This window comes from Aquila chrysaetos, chromosome 11 (assembly GCF_900496995.4).
Source record: "Aquila chrysaetos chrysaetos chromosome 11, bAquChr1.4, whole genome shotgun sequence".
NCBI lineage: Eukaryota > Metazoa > Chordata > Aves > Accipitriformes > Accipitridae > Aquila > Aquila chrysaetos.
This window is the reverse complement of record NC_044014.1, coordinates 30296090-30316303: the sequence shown is the minus strand read 5'-3', so window position 1 is coordinate 30316303 and position 20214 is coordinate 30296090. Positions and strand designations below refer to the sequence as shown.

Below are 20214 nucleotides of genomic sequence, written 5' to 3'. Positions count from 1 at the left end.
TATACATCTGTATGTTTGCAGTGTCAAAAACACATTGTCTGAGTAGCACCTAACAATTTGCACAATAAACTCTCTGGGGCATTGAACACAGTTGTATTGTGCTTAATGTCCTGGACTCTCACTCTGGGTCCTACACATTACGTAAACCAGATAAACAACTATAAAGTTCTAAAACATTTGAGGAAAAGCAGCAATAAATTAGTCTCTCCACCTCAAGCTCAGTGGATATTTGCTGGGATGTACTTTGCATAGATAGGGCTTCAATTCAGAGAAAGTTGACTGGAAGATAAAAGGTCCTGATAACCTTCAAAGCTCTACTCTATCACAGGAAAAATGAAAGTTTCCCACATAGGTCTCCAATGGATTAGCAGCTTCGTTGTGTGCAAGCCCTCCCCATGGCTCTTCATTATATTTCATAGTCACTTAAGCCTTTTCCTAATAAAAAGACAATGCCAAGGGTGAGATTATGAAATACTCCAAAGTTAAGTTGATAACACTTTAATTAAATGTTGCTCACTAACAACATTTCTGGCATGACTCAGACAATAAAAGGGAAAAATGAATACTGTAATTGCTTCTTTTGCTGCTTTTTCACTATCTTCTGAGATGCTCTTCCCATGACATTGCCTTTCAGAGCATGCTGCAGATGTAGTTACATGACACGGTTGCTCAATTCAGTTTTACACTGAGCACAAAGGATTCGTTTTGACTCTGGGTTTGGCATGGGTCAGGCTCTGCATGACCAGATTTTGTCTGTGGCTTTTTAATTAAAATAAGACGGCCAGGTCCTCAAAGGGAGTAAGTGAACATAGCTCTGCTAAATTGAGTATTTACCAAGCCTTCTCCCAATATCAATAGCAAAACCTTCCTATTAAATTCAAGCTGTACTTTCTATGGTCATGCACATCTCTGTACAGAGAAGGTTCATGGCACTTCTATTAAGTGAATGAATCTTGCTTATAAAAGACAATAAATGCACACTTCTTTTCTGTATTTGTTTCTTTAGATGTCGCTTCATTCCTTCATGCTACAAGTACTGCACAGTTTGTGCTCTACACACCACGTAGCATGCTTTCACCCTGCAAGTCACCCATGCTGGACAAGCAGATAAGTGGTTTCCTTAGTATCTCCCCTATTATAACTTCTTCTACAGTGTTATGTTTCTTATATGCTATATCCTTTCCATATGTAAACAAACTCTGATTCAATGTCAGCTTGGAAATTTTTCTTTGATAAGTAGTTTGGGGTCAATGCCTGATCATCTGCTGTTGTTGAAACAGGAAAGTTAGTGACATGTTCCAAAATGTGCATAACAACAACTATTTTCTGTGGGAGACATGGAGAGGAGTGACTAAGTTTACATTTCCCCTTAAAACTGGACTGCTCTTATGGCTTTGAATTATATAACACAATAATCTTGTACGTTAAAAACCTATATAGCCTTCTCATAGATGTTCAGCATAATTATCCATTAATAAAACTCAATAAATAATGATGATATACTTAGATTGTGTTAAAACTGTAGTACAAGGGGGTATACAAGAGCTTTACGTGGGCAAACTGGAAATCTAAATAAAGAATGAATAATGTCATGGAAATTAAATAAGGAAAAAATATAAGTTTGTTTTCAATAACAGAAATGCCTATTAAAATATGCATAAGTAAGAAATACTATAATATGAAAAGCAAAATTAATTAAATCCCAATATGAAACTTAGCAATGGTATGTTTACTAGGTAGTGTACAAAGCCATGAACAGCTCTGAATCAGATGCTCCTATCTCACCTACAGAACAGCAAACAAAAAATGTTCCTCGTGTTGGCAAAAGCAGAAACTTGCAGAAGTAGTTCAATGTACGATAGGTCACCATCCACACTAGAACAACCTTCATTTGTCTCCTGATCATTCATGTAAAGGCACATTTTGTTGAAGTTTTTCCCCAGATCAACACCGATTTTCTGATTCAGAAGCAGTAAGACTTACTGAATTTTTTCCTCGGCAAAACTCTTGGCTTCGCTTTTGCCATGAGAGCCTTCATTCCCAGACTTTGCTTTTAGGGTGACAACAGGAAACAAACCCTTTTCCTCTACAACAACCGAATCACAATGTTTCACAGGATCACTGCTGCCTTTTCCAGCTGAGCACGCTGCCTCCTAACAAATACTGAAGTGGTTTCTCCTTGTTTTCTTGAAGAGGCGCTGGACTTTCCCCTCTGTTTTTAACTTTAACTTCCCTGCCTACATCAGCTTCAGTCTTAAATCGATTTGGTGTACAAACATGGGTCAACGGGAGGGATTACAGCCTCGATCCATCGTGCTCCATGCTGAGCAAACAAGCCTGGGAAGGAATCCAGCAGATGAGGGTGTTTTTCAGACACTACTTGTCTCCTCCCTAAAAAGTAGCAATTTAGCAGTAGGTGCAGAAAGGCGCAGCAGCAAAGAGAAGGGCTCAGGCATATAATACACAGTATTTTGGATGATAGAACATTATTTCTTCACTGTATTCATAACAAATACTCTTGAAAACACCAAGCATAACGCTAACAGTGTAAAATAATGGAATTTGCTTGTTTTCTAAAGGTACCCCTGTGGTTTTGGACACAGCTTCAGCTGTTTCGTTATCCCTACCTAAGACAAACTAGTCAGACACCGGGGGATATACGATCATAACAGAGCAATTGGTGCATATTCCCTATCAGGCAGTTATGGAGATGTGTTATGCTGAGCCAAAAAGTATCTATCAGCAGTTTCACAAAAAGGCTGGCAACTCTACCTGTGAGTGCTGCACCTACTATGACAATTAAAATTTCACGTGTACCTACCCTTGGAGGCATATGTGAACATACACTGGCGTGTGTGGCAAGTGGGTGAGCAAGCAGCTCAGCTACTCAGCACGGCACTTGTGCCTCTTGAGGGAGGTGGAGGAACCCAAACACAGCTGCCAAAACAGTTCTTAAACCACAGACTACGTGCGGCGAGAGCTGCATTCGGCAGGGGGAAGCCAGAAAGCTGCTAAGCATACGTACGCCTTGCCTCAGGGACGGACAAGGGGCGTATTTACTTCCATAACCCACTCTTACTAAAATAATCTCAAAATAATCTGCAGCTTGATACTGGTTCAAACTGCAAATGCTCAGGACTATCTAGACTACATAACCTATAATGTAAATCCTCTCTATGCATTTTATTAAGAAAGATGCTCAACAACCTCAGCTGCACTAGCTGATAAATGTACGGAAGCTACTATAGAAGAGCCAGGCCATGACAATTTTAGAAAGTCTGTGGCACAGAAAAAAGAAATCAAAATGACCACATGACCATTTAAGGCAGCGTTTAACCTTGAAGACGTGGAAATCACACAATTCTAAAATGATTTGTAGAACTTAGGAAAACAAACCAAAACAAATCATCAGCCTCGCAGCAGGGTTAATATATACTTATATTTGCATTGTCAGGTGGACAGTGAAAACAGCACAAAGATCTCCGATTAAAACAAAAGGCTGTACAGAAAGGCAGTATACTTAGAGAAGGAATTCAATTACGTTTTGGATGGACTTGCTACATAATATATTCCTTGCAATTAAAAAAAAAAGAGAAAGAAAAAAAAAGCTAAAATGACCAACAAAAAAACCTTGTCACAAAAGGATGCTCAAAAGCCCTCACCTTATTCAAAGAATCTATCAGTGTAAATAACTTCAAACGTAAATGTCATAGATTAAGGTAAGAACAGTACTGAAAAATTAATTATGGTAGAGAAATGTCTGATTATCCTTCTTTCATATCTCAACTCTAACACTGAAGATCTAGATCAGTAACAGCAAATAATTGCTTTAGAATAACGCTGTGTTGCAACCTGTTGCATTAGTGTAGTGTAAAATTTGGCAAATAATATCATGGAAGGCATCATCATTCAGTCCTAAACACTTTCAATTTTTTTTTTTTTTTCCCAACACATCTCAATAAGAGTAAAATCCAATTTTAGGACATTTACATTTCCTCACAAATTGACTGGACACTTACACACTGCATTGTGAAACTTTAGTATTTTTTTATTTTTATAAATTTTATTTTAGTTTAATTTGGACACTACTTCTTGAGAAGTGAATTTTCCTTCCTGTATTGGGTTTGTGTGGCAAGGTTTTGGTAGCTGGGGGGCTACAGGGGTGGCTTCAGTGAGGAGCTGCTAGAAGCTTCCCCCATGTCTGACAGAGCCAATGCCAGCCGGCTCCAAGACAGACCTGCCAGTGGCCAAGGCCAAGCCCATCAGTGACGGTGGTAGTGCCTCTGGGAAAACAGATTTAAGAAGGGGGGAAAAAAGTTGCTGGGGCACAGAAACTGCGGCCGGAGAGAGGAGTGAGAACATGAGAGAAACAACCCTGCAGACCCCCAGGTCAGTGAAGAAGGAGGGGGAGGAGATGCTCCAGGCGCCGGAGCAGAGATTCCCCTGCAGCCCCTGGGGAAGACCATGGTGAGGCAGGCTGTCCCCCTGCAGCCCAGGGAGGTCCACGGTGGAGCAGATATCCACCTGCAGCCCAGGGAGGACCCCACGCCGGAGCAGGTGGGTGCCCGAAGGAGGCTGTGACCCCGTGGGAAGCCCGCGCTGGAGCAGGCTCCTGGCAGGACCTGTGGCCCCGTGGAGAGAGGAGCCCACACTGGAGCAGTCTGTGCCTGAAGGACTGCACGCTGTGGAAGGGACCCACGCTAGAGCAGTTCCTGAAGAACTGCAGCCTGTGGGAAGGACACAAACTGGAGAAGTTCGTGGAGGACTGTCTCCCATGGGAGGGACCCCACGCTGGAGCAGGGGAAGAGTGTGATGAGTCCTCCCCCTGAGGAGGAAGGAGCAGCAGAGACAACATGTGATGAACTGTCCCCAGCCCTCATTCCCTGTCCCCCTGCACTGCTAGGGGGGAGGAGGTAGAGAAAATTGGGAGTGAAGTTGAGCCCAGGAAGAAAGGAGGGGTGGGAGCAGGAGATGTTTATAGATTCGGTTTTATTTCTCATTACGCTACTCTGATTTGATTGGTAATAAATTAAATTAATTTTCCCCAAGTTGAGTCTGTTTTGCCCATAATGGTAACTGGCGAGTGATCTCTCCCTGTCCTTATATTGACCAACAAGCCTGTTGTTACATTTTCTCTCCCCTGTCCAGCTGAGGAGGGGAGTGATAGAGCGGCTTTGGTGGGCACCTGGCATCCAGCCAGGGTCAACCCACCACACTTCCACATTTACTTGAGTAAATACACTATTAACGAAAAAACTAATTTAATCAGGTCAGGTTTTTGTACTACTGTACTTTTATCTGCATAAGTTAACACATTATTAATAGATACTAGAGCACATTATGAACTTATGTTTACAGGAGCTAATCCACAGTGCTAGGGTGCTGCAGTGTGTTAACAAAAACAGACTATTGATCCGTTAGACTGTACAACAAACTAAAAAAGATTATCAATCAGTTCTGTAAAACAGCATTCCTGATTTATATACCACTTTTAAATTACTGTAGAAATGTGTCCCAAAGTATAAAGATACACTCCTGCTATAGTGTGGTTTTGGTAATGGATTGGATCTAGTATTTCTGATGACTCCCTGAAGTTGCATTACCCTTTCATTTCATCAGTGGAATACTGAGTTACCCACCTCCTTTGTTACAAAAGCCAGAGATTACAACACCCTCTTGAATGCAAAGAAGACAGCAAATGCTACAAATGGGGAAGTGTAATATGGAGGCACTACTGGGGTTGTTAAGTAGTATCAATGCAGAATGGCAGAGTGATCCCTAATAAGGTGATCTTAGGGTATTTCAGAAGTCAAGATTTGCATCTGCCATACTTCAGTACATTTCAGTTACTATCATTTGATCCCACAACCTATTTCACTTGTGCTAGTACTAACTGAAGCTTATAGACAATATGCATTCTTATCTCAAGTTAAAACCAAGTATGTTCACTTTCATGAGCATTTGCATATTTTCATGAGCATATCTGTGCAACATAACCCAAAATCTTGCAGTATTCTCAAACTCATAGTGAGATCAGCAGCCTAGAAGAGCTAGGTTATATCCTGTAGTCTTACCCAACCTGACACACTTTGTTACCTCTTGAGTTTATTTGATTCTTAGGTTAGTGCGGAGCACACATCCATGCCCCTTGTTTTGTTTGGGAAGTCACTAGCACTTTTGGGTGCTACCAGAAATACATAATGAAATAATAATCATAATTAATAATCAAACTTCCTTTTTATAGGCATCTTACTTCATGAAAAGCATTCTAAAAAGAAGTTTGGCCAATACGTAAAATGATGTAGGAAAGGAAAAGTTGTCCGTAAAGGGAGATCATTAGTTTTTCTTCCTTTTGCTGATAGCATCATCATAGAAACACCAGAAAAGAAAGAATACTCCATTAACTTCACTTGATTTATTGAGTTGCTTGTTCACTGCCACCATTCACCATAAAAATGGAGTAGATGCATCTCAGTCTAGAAGAATGATGTCATAAAATATCTTATGCAAAACATTTTAATAATAATAATAGTCATTTGCTATGTAAATATTCACTAAAACACAAAGATATGAAAGTAGAAATAGTACCTAAAAAGACATTTTAATTATTTTAAAAGTTATTAAAATTCTCTTAAAGTTCATAGTTGTGGAATATACAATACAATTAAAGCAATATAAATATAGACAATGTTAGAAACGCAACAGCGTAAGAGCAATCAAAAAAGAACCTATCATAGATTTTCAACACTGAGGCATGAGTCAATCCTGACTGTTAATCCACCTTTCATGATTATCCTCCTGATTCAGGCTTTTGCAAAAGTATATGTCTATCAATAAAAGCACTTAAGGAATAGAGTGTGTGTTTGCTTAAAGCTAGGCATGTGCTTTAAATACCTTGTCAAGCTTGTTTTGATGGCATTCTCTAAAGTTTATAACTCTTTTACTAAGGCTCTTTGAAGATGTGACTGCATTGTTGAAGCTGTTTCAAACAGTTTCTAATTCTGTTGTACTAGACCCAAAAGATCTTTAAAGAATATAGATAAACTGATGGTGAATCCTACTGTTCCTGCTACTCCTATGATGGAATTCTGTTAAATGGTCTTATATCAGGAAGCACAGCAGATTACATACCATATTTCTGCAAACTGACTGTCAAGGTTGTTAAACTGCTTTGCTCGTCTTTGTGGCCATTAGAAATCTCAACACTTCCAGTTAATTCTTCACATTTTCGCCTAAATACATAATTTAATGTGAAATCAGGTACTAGGTGAGAAATTATCTATATCACAAACTTATACTACATGAGCAAAGATGTCTAAAATAGAATAACTTCCTAAGCTTTTCAGTTATGATGATCTAACCTAAAACAATGTTCTGCAGCTCATTAATTTTAGAACCTGCTTTTGCATAAACCTGATAAAATATTATACTGTAGGTCTGGATAATTACAAAGCTGCAAAGGGAGCTTTACTTTAGAATTATACCACATAATTTTTCTAGTAGTAAAATGACAGAAATAAATGAGGACTAGTATTTTTTTGACAAGGCAAGAAAAGAAGGACTATCAAAACTAAGACTGAATACTTTTTCACCTACCGAAAAGCACAACATTCTAAATAAGCAGAGAATTGAGTATCAAATAAGCAATTATTGGTCCAAAATATAAAGTATCAAGTAGTAGAAAACATATAATTCCAGAATATTTCTACACAAATAATAAAATAAAATGAGACATTTCAAGTAGATATAAGGAAAATCTTTTACCATTAGGACAGTCAAGCATTGGAACATGTTGCCTAGAGAAGTCATGGAGTCCCCAGTTTTTAAAGACTAAGCTGGATAAAGCCCTGAGCAGCCTGGTGGCACCTGAGCTGACCCTTCTTTGAGCATCAGGTTGGACTAGAGACCTTCAGGTCTTCAGGTTCCACCCTGAATTATTCAGTGGTTCTGTAACTTCCATTCTACAAATACTTTTTAAGTAAACAGGAAAACTCACAGGCACACCAACTAATGCTCTAGAGGACAGAAGTTTCAGACAAGTGGGAAACAGAAATAAAAAAAAGTACAGGAGGGAGCAAAACAGGTGGCATAAAGCAAAAGAAAACTTTTTTTTTTTTTTAAGTACCACCTCTTTAAAGCTAAAAAGGCAGTAAGTATCAAGTAATATTCTCAGATAAAAGATTAAGAATTAGAGAAAAAAGATTTGTATGCTAGTAAGTAATATATTATAGATCAGGAACCACTTGCATAGCGAGGTTAGTGCATAAAGACAGAGACAGCAATGAGGGAAGGGACACTCTAAATTATTTCAATAAGTATGTACCTCCTTGCACTGCAGTGCTCCTTACAAATAACTAAAAGACAGTTGGGACCTTGGAGATAAACATAAGGTCAACAAAAAGAACTCTGAAAAAACTGAAGGCTAGCATTTATTATTGAATTACAAAAGAGGTTTTAGGCTCTAGCTTAAAAGAAATAAAGTAAGAAGTTCTGAATAATAGATGCAGGTGTTCATATATGGAGAATATAATTCATATAATTCAGAAAATTTAACATTACAGACTTTTGGAAAGAAAAAAAAAAGATAACATCAGCAGCAGAAGTAATAGCGATACCAAAATAATCAGGGAATAAGAGATGGCTGCAAACAGAGGTGTGCCAAACAATGAAAAATAAAAGGAAAAAACACCTAAAGGAAGTAAATAGCTAAAAAGCTATTCTCAGGAACAGTGACACAAGAGTAATGACAGTGAGGGACAGACTCCTTTGAACAGCAGAAGACCTTGCAAGCAGGTCTATCAGCACAGCTATGCTATCAACACAAGCATCAATATTTCTTAGAACACCAAGAGCAAAAGAATGAAGGATAAGATGAAGATATCAAAGAGACTGAGCAAGCAATAAAGATGACAAAAGGATAAATGAAATGATTGATGGTACACACCTTGATACCATAACGAATAAGGAGTACAGAATGTGAGAAAACAGTAATGTTAGGTCATGGGATGTATTTATGAGAAGATAATTCCAAGACAAGTTAACCATATACTGGTATTTTCATGAATTTTTATTAGCATAGTTTATTGAGAGAAGAAGCTACACATTTAAATTGAAGCTATAATTGTATAAAAGAATTGTGGAAGCTGAGCATATTTTGGGGGCAGGGAACGGGCTTAAAAAGTGAACTGTTTTCCCACCACATTCTTCACAGTACCATAAAGAGGAACAGACTATGTCCCCATTTTTGCTGCATGGGTGAGATGCTAAACTAGCACCACCAGAATCCAGGAACACAGGCTAGACATGCAGCAAGGTATTTGGAGCACATTTCAATCCTAAATTCACAAGGCAGTTTGTCACAATAAGAGTTACAGCTGCAAACTTGAAGGTGATTCTGAGTTTTCTTTGCACAAGGACTGTTAGATCCTCACTGCACACGAATGAGCAGACTGAATGGGATGATCACTGAACTGATTCATGGCCTACAGATGTTAAATCCAATCCATAAAGGTATCGAGGCAATGAAACGATAAAAATAGCTGATACATGAACACTACTAAGTCCTAAACAATATAGAAAAAATTACAAATCACTTGAAAAAGCAAGCCAATGGCATTACACTACTCACCCCTTGAGCAGAACAATACCTGCCATGAAAGTTGAATAAAGCAACATCAGTGACAAGGCCTGCATTTTAATTGTCTTTCAGATGTCCTCTCCACACCAGTTGCATCACAGTCAATTAAGAACCTTTGACCCAATACTGAGAAGCAACATATTGCCTTTCCAGCATAGTTCTCACAAATCATATTTAGTCACATTTGGCAAAACATTGATCAGTAATAGAATTTCCATATTTTTGTTGAGGTTTTCATGAGATACTCTAGTCTTATAGGAGCAAAATCTTGAGTAGAACATGTAGCTTAAAATAAGTAATCTTGGGAAAAACACATGAATAGCTATTTGACTTCAAAGAAACAGCATAACTTAAGACAAGTATATCCACCTTTTCTCTCCAGTTCACCCTTATGTCACGTCTTGGAGTAAATTAATTTAAAATGGCTTGATTTGTTTCTACAGGATTTTTACTGGATTCACTCACCTTTTCCCACTAATGGTCAGCCATCTTATTTCGAGACAAGATTCAGTACTAATTGAAAGAATGAGATGCTGTGGTACTACCTTACCTTGAAAAGAGACTCCATCAGGCAAAAGAAACTTTAAAAGCACACTAGAGAGATTTACATGGAAAAACATGACTGAAGTAAAACGTTTACTTGTTTTGGTGGTTTTCTCTTCATCGTTCATTAAATGAACAGTTAACTGAGGACACTTTCTTGTTTTTATCTTAAGCACATTACCCAAAGTACAGAAGCATAAAGAAACTTCATGCAGCAAATTTAGCAGGAGTCACAGTGCTATTCTCACTGAGGCAGGTTATTAGTTTGAATTTAATAAAGTCTTATTTTTTTATGGTACACATTCTAACAATGCACTACATACAACTATAGCTCGAAACGTTTAAAGGTCTATCCTGTAAGTCCATTGTAATGTACAAAATTTCCAGCACAGCTGGCTTAATACTCACTGCATAGACTCTACCTTACAGACTCAAAGAAAAATGTGGCACAGAAGACATCTAAACTTTTCTCATCAGAAGCAAATCATCCTTATCCCAAAACAAATTTAAATTAGTTGAATGAGAGTAACGAGCACAGTGTAGAATAAATACAGAAAACAAATTAGCTGGTATTTTTTCATTAATATCCCATGCAAGTGTATACTATAGTGATAAATACATAATTTTGGGTTTCTAAAGCTATTAACACTGCTGTATTCATTTTCTGAGCATTCATATTTTATGAGCTGGGCAAGTTAGTGTATATTGCAACTCCCATTTTTTAAAATGCTGTATCACTTCTGGATAGAGGAAGGGACATTAGAATTATAAATGAGTAAACTTCAGTATGTGCATGTCGTACTCTCCATTAAAGCTAAACAGAGCAGTTGTGATGCAACTGATTTGTAGTTACTCCTGTAAATGGCAACACACGCTTAAACAGAGTAAGTTACATTGACTGGTAAATTTATGAAACTAATAGAAAAGGAAAGTCTGCAGGGGTATAAAAAAAAGAATAAGGTGGATACAAAAAAGAAAAGGTAGGGAGAATAAGAATGAAAGTTCAGGAGAGGAAAGGAAGATACTCCTGGCTTTGCACAATTACACAAAATGACTTATACATGCTAGGTTTTGTAACTACTGTTGAGGGATGTATCTGTTTTTCACTTATAGATGATTTGGAGCCAGTCAGGAGAAGGATAAGCTCACTTCATATGTAAATCCAGTCACACATTGATCTTGATTTCAAATTCTGCATTTTATATTAGAAATTTTAGAAATTATATTGAAATATCTATTGACTTCCATGTGTTTTAGTCAGAAATCACAAGCAAGACAAAAGTTCAACACTGCAATTCTCAAAACTTCCAGTCAGCTAACACTCTGAAAACACCTGAAGTCTTTGTAGGTATCAATTTTAAATATTCTTGGCTTGCACAGAGATACTTAAATCTTTACAGCACTGAAGAACTTGGTACTTATCACATGCCACAGCCGACTGGCAAGAAGACTGCAAGTGCAGCGAGCCACAGCACACGACGGAGGTAAGGCTTAGGCAGGGCAGCGTTCGGCACTGTGGTATGGAAGTTCTTCAGTCAATTTAACTCCATGTTCCTTTCATGACTTAAAAGCTTGTACTTTTGGAGACTAAGATCATTATTTCAATGACAGAAACAACTTACAGTCCTAGCTGTTAACAGCAATGTGCGGGAAACTACTAAGAGAAGTATTAATGCTCTTAATTGCAAATAAACAGCTGTTCTCTCACTTCCATCTCCTCTACAAACTGGTGGGTCTAATTCATTTTGTCTAGCTCTTCTCTATTTGTTATTTTGAGTGGATTATTTTTTTTTGTATTTCACTGTCAAACAGTGAAGACCCTAAATTGTTTCAGGTAATTCTGCTGAGAACTTCAATACCATCACATTTTATGCTCCTCCATTATCAGGTTATTATTTTATATTTCCATTTATTTTCCTTTCTATTAAAATGTGAAATGCAAAATTACCAAGAGACATGAAAGAATAACCATAGGGTAATACTATATTACAATATTACAAAGAGTTTACTTGCGAATGTAGGCATAGAGTAGTACATAATTAACTTATCACAAAAATAAAAAAGGATCATGGTAATTCATATAAGAATTACTGGATGACTGATACCATAAATATAACCACAGTGACTAAACTACATGAACATGATCCAAATGGTGTTTGAAAATTCTGTATTCGTACCAAATGAAAATATCTCATGGCGATTAATTTTACCGTTCAAAGATGAAAAGTCAGCAGTGGTAAACAAAAAAGCTCATCTGTCATCTGCCTGCAACAGTTTGCAATTCTGTGATTGTTTAAACTGTTGTTAAGAATTGAGCATACCAGAACAATAATACATGCACAGTAATACCCACTACTTCTTTTTTCCCCCTCCTTTTCTGCTGCTCAGTCTTGTTTCCCAGATAACTTGGGCTGTCTAGTCAGAAGCAAATACTGATAGATACCCTGGGTAACTGGACAAACAGAATTTTTCAGCACAGACAGGTTAGTTTTGAAATGGGGATAAACTGATGCTGATGGGGACAGGAAATAGGATCATGAGACAATTTTCAATTATCATAAAAATAACTTTATTAAAAACAATCAACCAGAGTAGGAATAATATCTCTGCACTTCTCGACGTGCCAATATCCTACAGCTCCTGCAAGAGAAAAGAAAAGGAAGTGCATGAAAAAACAATTTAGTGCTCTACATAGCGCATTGTCAATTTTTCCACACTGCTTACCCTTCTCCTCTGCTTCCAGCAATTACTGGCAGGACACTGTCTCTACTCATTCTATGCACAGAGGACACAGAAAGATTTAGTTCACTGTCAGAAACATCAATTTTTCTATGCAACCGTAATATACGTTACAAGCGCACCACTGTCATGGAACATTTATTGTGATACTTACCTTCTGCTTTCTGAATCCTTGCATCATTTACTGAATGAGACTTGACATCTACATAACACCTCCAAGTAGGAAAAGGACAAAGTAACACTGATTCACCGTGGCTGCATAAACATGGCACAGCTCTGGCATTTGGAGTCTCTTGTCCTGTAGCAAGATAACTTCAATACACAGTAAACAACCTTCTACTAATAACCCCCCCCACCCTAGTAGCCTAACAATGGGTTCCAAGTTCTCATGGGCATGTCCAGATTGTACTTACTACTTTGAAGCCTCCTCTCAGGTCCTCTCTCGACTGGAAATACAAACTCTCACTGGTAAGTCTTCTGGCAGCTGTCTCTACCATCACTTTTGACATGCAGATCTTGCCTTTGACGTGCAGATCTCACCTTTGTCCTGCTAGGCTTGTTTCAGTAGCGTGCGACATATACAAGTCACTGTCTACATATTTTTGCATCTGGTTAAACTGCAACTGAGCCCAAACAAGGCCAAGAGTAAAATCTCAACATTGCAACTCATTTAATTGCATTAGCATACCCTTGTGATGTCAGTTTTAACAATTCCTCAAGCTCAGTGAAGCATTTACCTAAATACCCCATTCAAAATGCAGGTTACGAGACTGGGTATAAGGTCACATTTAAATACACAGCTGTCTGTTCAGTGTTGGTGCCATCCAATTACCTGTATTTCATGATAAAAAGCATTTACCTCTGAGATACAGCAGCCATGCAGGAACCTAGGGCATATGCCTAATCCCAAACCAGAATGTACATAATTTGCGTACATAGAGACATAATATAGCAAAGCCCTGCTGTATGCAGATGAGATGCTGTGTCCTCGGTTGAAATCCAGCCTCGAAGCACACATCCTTTCTCCCCGAGGTGACAATACAGCATGAGTGCTCTTGAAACCAGCACCGTGCAGAAGAGGTTTGTACCTGGCACTAGAAGTTACATGAAAACTTACCTGGAGGCTTGTAGACAATATCCATTTTTAAGGCTTCTCAAATTCTCTTTTCTAATTCACAGATAACACTTTGACCTTACTAGTAGCCCCCGATCAGCACATAAGGATACACAGTGCACATTCACATTGGAAGTGACAGACTAATGGTTGTATGTAGCATTACCAGTGACACACCCCCACTTTTACAGACTGATACCCTGCTTAATGCAACTAGTGCCTCCCCCCAGCCTAGCCCCCAGCAAAACAGAGAAACCCAGACCAATTCTGGCTTTCTAAACTTGTCAACTTACTGTGTTATCAATATTTTTTTAGTTTCCCTAAGTTTCATCTCAAATGATTAGTAGCTTCAGTCAGACAAAGCAGAAGAAACCAAACACAGAGGAAGGTCACCAGAGTAAGTTACATATATTAACAGCATTTTATCCGTTTTATCCACACAGTTCACAGCATTACTATTTTGATAAAGCATTACTATTTTGATAAAGCACTACAGGCAATTAACAGCACACATAAGTTAACCACATGGTAAATCTTAGTCTTGTCTTTTAAAAAAATGCAAGTTAATCCAACCCAGTTCATTGCTAATACATAAAATGCAGAAAAATTGGAAGAATGACATACCAAGAAAAGTACAGATGGTAGCACCGAACCAAGATGGTAGCTAGGTTACAAACCATCTAGGGATAAATCTCTCCCTCCCACTAAACCAAAACCAAACCGTATCCCCCAAACTGAGCCAAGATGTTGTAAGGCAGCCTGCAACATGTTCACCAGATGCACGTTGACTTTCATTTAAGTGGTACACTTTCCTAAACAGGTACAACCACTGGCAGAGCTTCCTCCAGCCCCTGAGGAACCTCTGCTTCATCCATTACTCTTATAGTACACAGACATCAGCTGTTTCTATAAAACTCTCTCTTCTGGTGTTCATGTCTCTTTTCTCTAGAGGTGATAAATGACTCTTCTTCCCAGCTAAAAGAATCCCATGGCAAGTGCTGAAAATCTAAAGCCATTTCATGCCTCAGGATACTATTGTTATTTTGCAGCATACTTAAAAAGGACAGGTATTTCACAAAGCAAACAGAAAGACAAGGTCCCAAGAGCAAAGCCTTTACTAAATTTGAAAAGGTAAAATCAGAAGAAGGTAATGAAAAGTTGGGGCAGGTTGAAGAAAAAAGGGATTCAAGGAGCGATGACAACAATGGTAGTAAACATTACAAGTATCAATGCCTATCGGAATAGCCCCTCTTAGTTCTTCAAGAATTTACTGAAGGAGTACAGATGAAGTATTTTAAATGCTTGTGATTAACAACAATATAATCATTAGACAGATATGCTTTGATAGCACTGGCGGATGACTGTGATCAGAATCTCTAATAATAGATTTTATGTAAAGAGGAGCATAAAAACAATGTGCCATATTACCAGAAAAGGATCTACCTGCTTTAAACTTTAAAAAAGAAATACAGGGAAAACTGAACTTTATTTTTTAAACATATGTCCTTTAGAACATGTACATTCTTTGCTCATGTAATTGAACATTCATCCTCTCTTCCAGAGAGGTTAGGAGTGTTACAGGGTTTTATAACAGATAAGAGCTGCTAAATGGTAACTAAGGTTAGGACCATCCATGCAAACACTGGTTATTTATTTTCATTGTCTGTTTGCTGCTACAAGACATTGAGTTTCAGAGGACAGCTCACCAGCTGCACATTTTGTGAGCTGTGCAGGAACTAATGTACTTTGCCTTTTTATTTCTTTGCAAACAGGAAAAATACTAAATTGTTGCAGTCTTGCTTATACTGCCCGTCAGCAAAACTAACCGTTGCGGTTTGGAAAAATCAAAATGCATCTGCCACAGTGCATGACACAAGGTCACAGAGTTAATTTAGTTAACTGGATCATGTGTTCCCAGAGTCTTGGGCATACAACCGTCTTACTGCAATGAGGAGGCAGTGAGAATCAGCACAATGAAAATAAAGCATGCACCATCTTCTCCAATATTAACAACTGCTCAGAGTACAGGAAACTGAATACATTTCACATTGTAGATGTTGCAAAGAGATATATAAATTTTAATAGGATCCCATTCTTGAGTTACTTTATTGCTCTGCTCAATTAAATAATTCAGCTCTTACAAGGGTATTATATATCATTCATACTCCATTGACTTCAGTGAAGCTTCTTCTGATTTTTCCAGAAAAGGTAACCAGTTCTAAGGAAAAATACTAACTTCCTGTGTAAGGCCTAAGTATCAGCAAGTTAAAAGTAGCAACTAAATATAGTAACTGCTGTATTATTTTTGCAATTCACGCATGGGGAGGTTCAGGTTATCACATCGTAATTGTTTACACCATTGATATAGGTTTAACTGCTAAGCAGCCTAAGGACGAGGACTATTTCATGTAATGACTGTACTTCCACCACAACTGTAGCGACCTACCTGTTGCACTTTCTTGGGGCATTTTATTTTCAACCGTATCCATCGTAAATTACTGTTACAGAACAAAAGATAGAGATTCTGGATCATCAGATGAGGTGGTGTAGGTGAATTGCTGAAATAGTCATGTTTGTTCATGTATTGTAGCAGGTTATTCCAATACTCACTCACCTTCACGTTTCGTCCCTTAACACACCTTAGCTACTCATTCTCAGTGTAAGAAATGAGTAAAACTGACGACTCCTTGTCTTGGGCACTGACTCTTTGCCCAGAACACTTATTTCCAAAGATCACTCTCAGGCTTTTGCATCTCCTTGTATCTGGCAGTTAAAATAATGATTTCACTCTGCAGCTGGGACCACATGCACGAAGTCAGTCTCCACAACTCAGCTTTCAACTGCTACCTGTTGCACCAAAGTAACCTGATCAGCCATGTTGGCTATCAGAGATATTTGGCTTCATCATCCAATCTTCCATCAGACAAAAATAAACCATTCAGCTTTGATGTGCGGTTAACCACTTGGGTCAAAAAATGACAATAAGCTGTAGATACTCATATTCCCACGCTATCCAATGCTAACAATACATCACTTAGTTTTCTGATTGAATAAAAGCTGCTTCTTTCAATCTCTCCTTTTTTTACAAACTCACTGCCTCACATGAGCATTACCAACAGCCAGTCTGCTTTCAATTGACATGAAATTGTTAACAGAATGAGCAGATCTCCAGTTTGTAGGAACATCATCATAATATTTACTTACCTTTGTGTAAACAAAATTGCGCGCCTCATCATTGGTGAGACCCTGGGAACCATGCAGACATGTGCACCAATCCAGACCAGGTGCATTGCACTCCTGCGTGAGCTGTACACTATTCTCCCATGCACTGCTGTGCTCTCTTACGAGGAAGCAGGGAGCACAGGCAAGGAGGCAGTGAAGTCTGCACCCTCTTGCAAGGAAGAAATAGTTTCTGTGTTACACACTACTGAAAGATATTCCCCAGAGAGCTGAGGAATCTAAATGCAGAAAGCCTGACACAAATTACTGTAACTGAGAATCTAAGGCACAGAGAGATTAAAATACCTTGCCCAAAGCCTTTCTGGAAGATCGCATCAGAGATGGAAATGGAATCTAGCTCTCATAAGTGAGTATCAAACACAAGACTTTTTTTTTTCCCCCCTTTTTTCTTTGAGGTACTAGAAAGTGTAAAGCATTTCCTTATCACCAGAATTTCATAAAGCTTGGCCACTCTGATCACAATACTTAAATCCACATTTTTAAGGACAGAGTGTCCCTTGAACACATACTGGGCTTTAATTTAATTCAAGAGAAGCTGCACGTGCATAGATCAGAACTGGACATTAATTGTTACATTTGCAACATTTTAAAACAGATATGCCATGTTAATACTCCTGCATTTATCTCTGCTATCCATACAAAGAAACAGACACTGCAAACCAAAGCCAGCAACAACATTAAAGTATCAGGTATTCATGTTTGGGGATGCACAATATTGACTATTGTATGGAACATAAACCTGACAATATCCAAAAGGGGAAGGGGGTGTGAGAACGTGAGAGCGGTTAACACAACAGTCAGTGTGGTAGATAAACTGAATGCATAACTCTTGTTCAGTAAGTCCTGCACATGAGAGCTATCTGGTAGGAAGTGGACTTCAACAGGTAAGGAAAAAGCAATGTACACAGCCTCTAACTACTGAGCTTTGGAACTGGCTGCCACAGGAGCTTGTGGGGGAAGACAGTATGAGCTGGTTCACAAAATGATACACAAATTCATGGACAACAGATCCCTAACAGGACAGTAGAAGGACTGGGTAGGTATATACATACACTCCAATGATTCTTGAGAATCTAGCAAAAAAAAATGACTGCGCTCATCTACTTTCCGTGGCAAATGTACACTAAGCTAGATGTGTAGTTAGTGCACATTTCATCTGTCCCCTGGGGCACCTCTACAGACAGATGTTCCTATCTACATGAGATGTGAGGTTTACCTACTGTGGAAGGAGTTCAACCTTGCCTGGGAGTCCAGGCTTACATGGTTTTCAAGCAAAATTTCTGGAAGATGATAATGAAAATGGAATTCCTATGTCAACTGAGCCCACAAATGCAATGAAAACATTAGAAAGAGTGCTCCCTTGATCACGTACAAACAAGGCTAAGCTCTGCAGCATCTATACGTTGTTATTTTTCATAATTGGAAAACACCCTTCCCACAACTGCAATTATTTTCTACAGTAAAGAAGTGAACTCATGGGAGAGGCTTTGCATGAACAGCCCTAATTTGATGAGTGTATTGTCACCTGAACTCTCTGTATACAGGGTGGGGATTTGTACTTTGCTATGTGTGCAGTAATGATTCCATATGTGCTTATACTTCCTAAGTAATTCTTCAAAAAGATTGGAAGGTTTAAGAAGCACAAGCATTTCACTTTTGTGTATGATTCTGGAACTTTATCTTTTCTAGCCCACAGAAAACCACCTCAAGCCTCATTTTAGACTGCTGTCATAATATTTTCAGGCTCGAGACACAAGATTTCATTAATTTCTATCCATCAAGATCTGTTCCAACATTAAATAAGACAATTAGAAAGCTACTCATATGAGAAGACTACTCTGAGCCAAGACTTCAGGGGTTGGCTTTATTTCAAGCCTTAAAGAGATGTCTAAAAAAAAAACCAAAAGAGGAAACCAAAATGCTCAAAATAAAGTGAAAATAATTCAGCTTTGCCTCCTGAGCAACACTTTCCCGCTTCCTATGGAAAGGCTTACTCTAAGAATCCTATATATATTCCTTATCCTGTTCCTTTTATGTATGTGCTTTTCCTTCAATTCATATGCCTCAAGACTGCTGCTTACAATTTAAGTTAAGCAGTAAAACTAGGATATATGCAGAGCCTTTAAAGTAACCATTTCCCAGTTGTGCTTGTCCACTAAGTCTGTGAAAACACTTGCATTGATTCCACCAGTACTTTTAAAGTTTCATATAAAGCAAAGTGAAACACTAGACTTCTGGAGATCACAGACTAGTTCTCTAGAGAGAACTGTTCTCTAGGTATGCCACAGAAGTCCAAAAGCAGTCAGAAAAAATCCCTCAACCTGCTGGCTATCCTCTTGCTAATGACGTCTGCCACGCAGTTAATACTCATCACCATATTGCCTTCATGACAACTTATATTCAACTTGTCAACAAGATGCCCGTATCACCACTTACAATCACTACGCCATCATATTTTTATTTTTAAAATCTAAAAAAATTAAGTAAAACTCAACATAAGGAGAGGCCACACTAAAAGTAATTTTTTATGACTTCGATATGAATTTGCAAGCTTTTTATTATAGTGTTTTCAGTCATATTTAATGGTTTATGCAAGCTGTTTTTAAACAAAGGATGCACCAGTCCACTAACTCTGCTAAGGACAAACCTCAGCTTCCTCGAGGAAATTACCTATGCTCTCTGCAGATCACCAGCTGAGAGGCGAAGCGGTGACCTGTTAAGCCTATCATTCCATCCGGCTATGAATACATTACAGGGCAGCAACTGAGTCAATAGAACATCATCTTTTCCTTTCCAAAATTATAAGAAGCAATTATTCACTCCTCCTTTAGCTTTTTTCCTAAGTTGAAGTTAACTTATTTCACAGGATCACAGATATTTGTCCCTTTTCTTAAAAGTATTCCTCTGACTTGTCTGTTAAAAGCTAATGAAATAGTTCTTA

General features: G+C 38.3%; 1 protein-coding gene across 1 annotated transcript in view; it reads right to left on the bottom strand.

The window, feature by feature from the left end:
- The window catches only part of NRG3 (neuregulin 3), a 436672-nt gene that overhangs the window by 63093 nt on the left and 353365 nt on the right, over positions 1-20214 (bottom strand).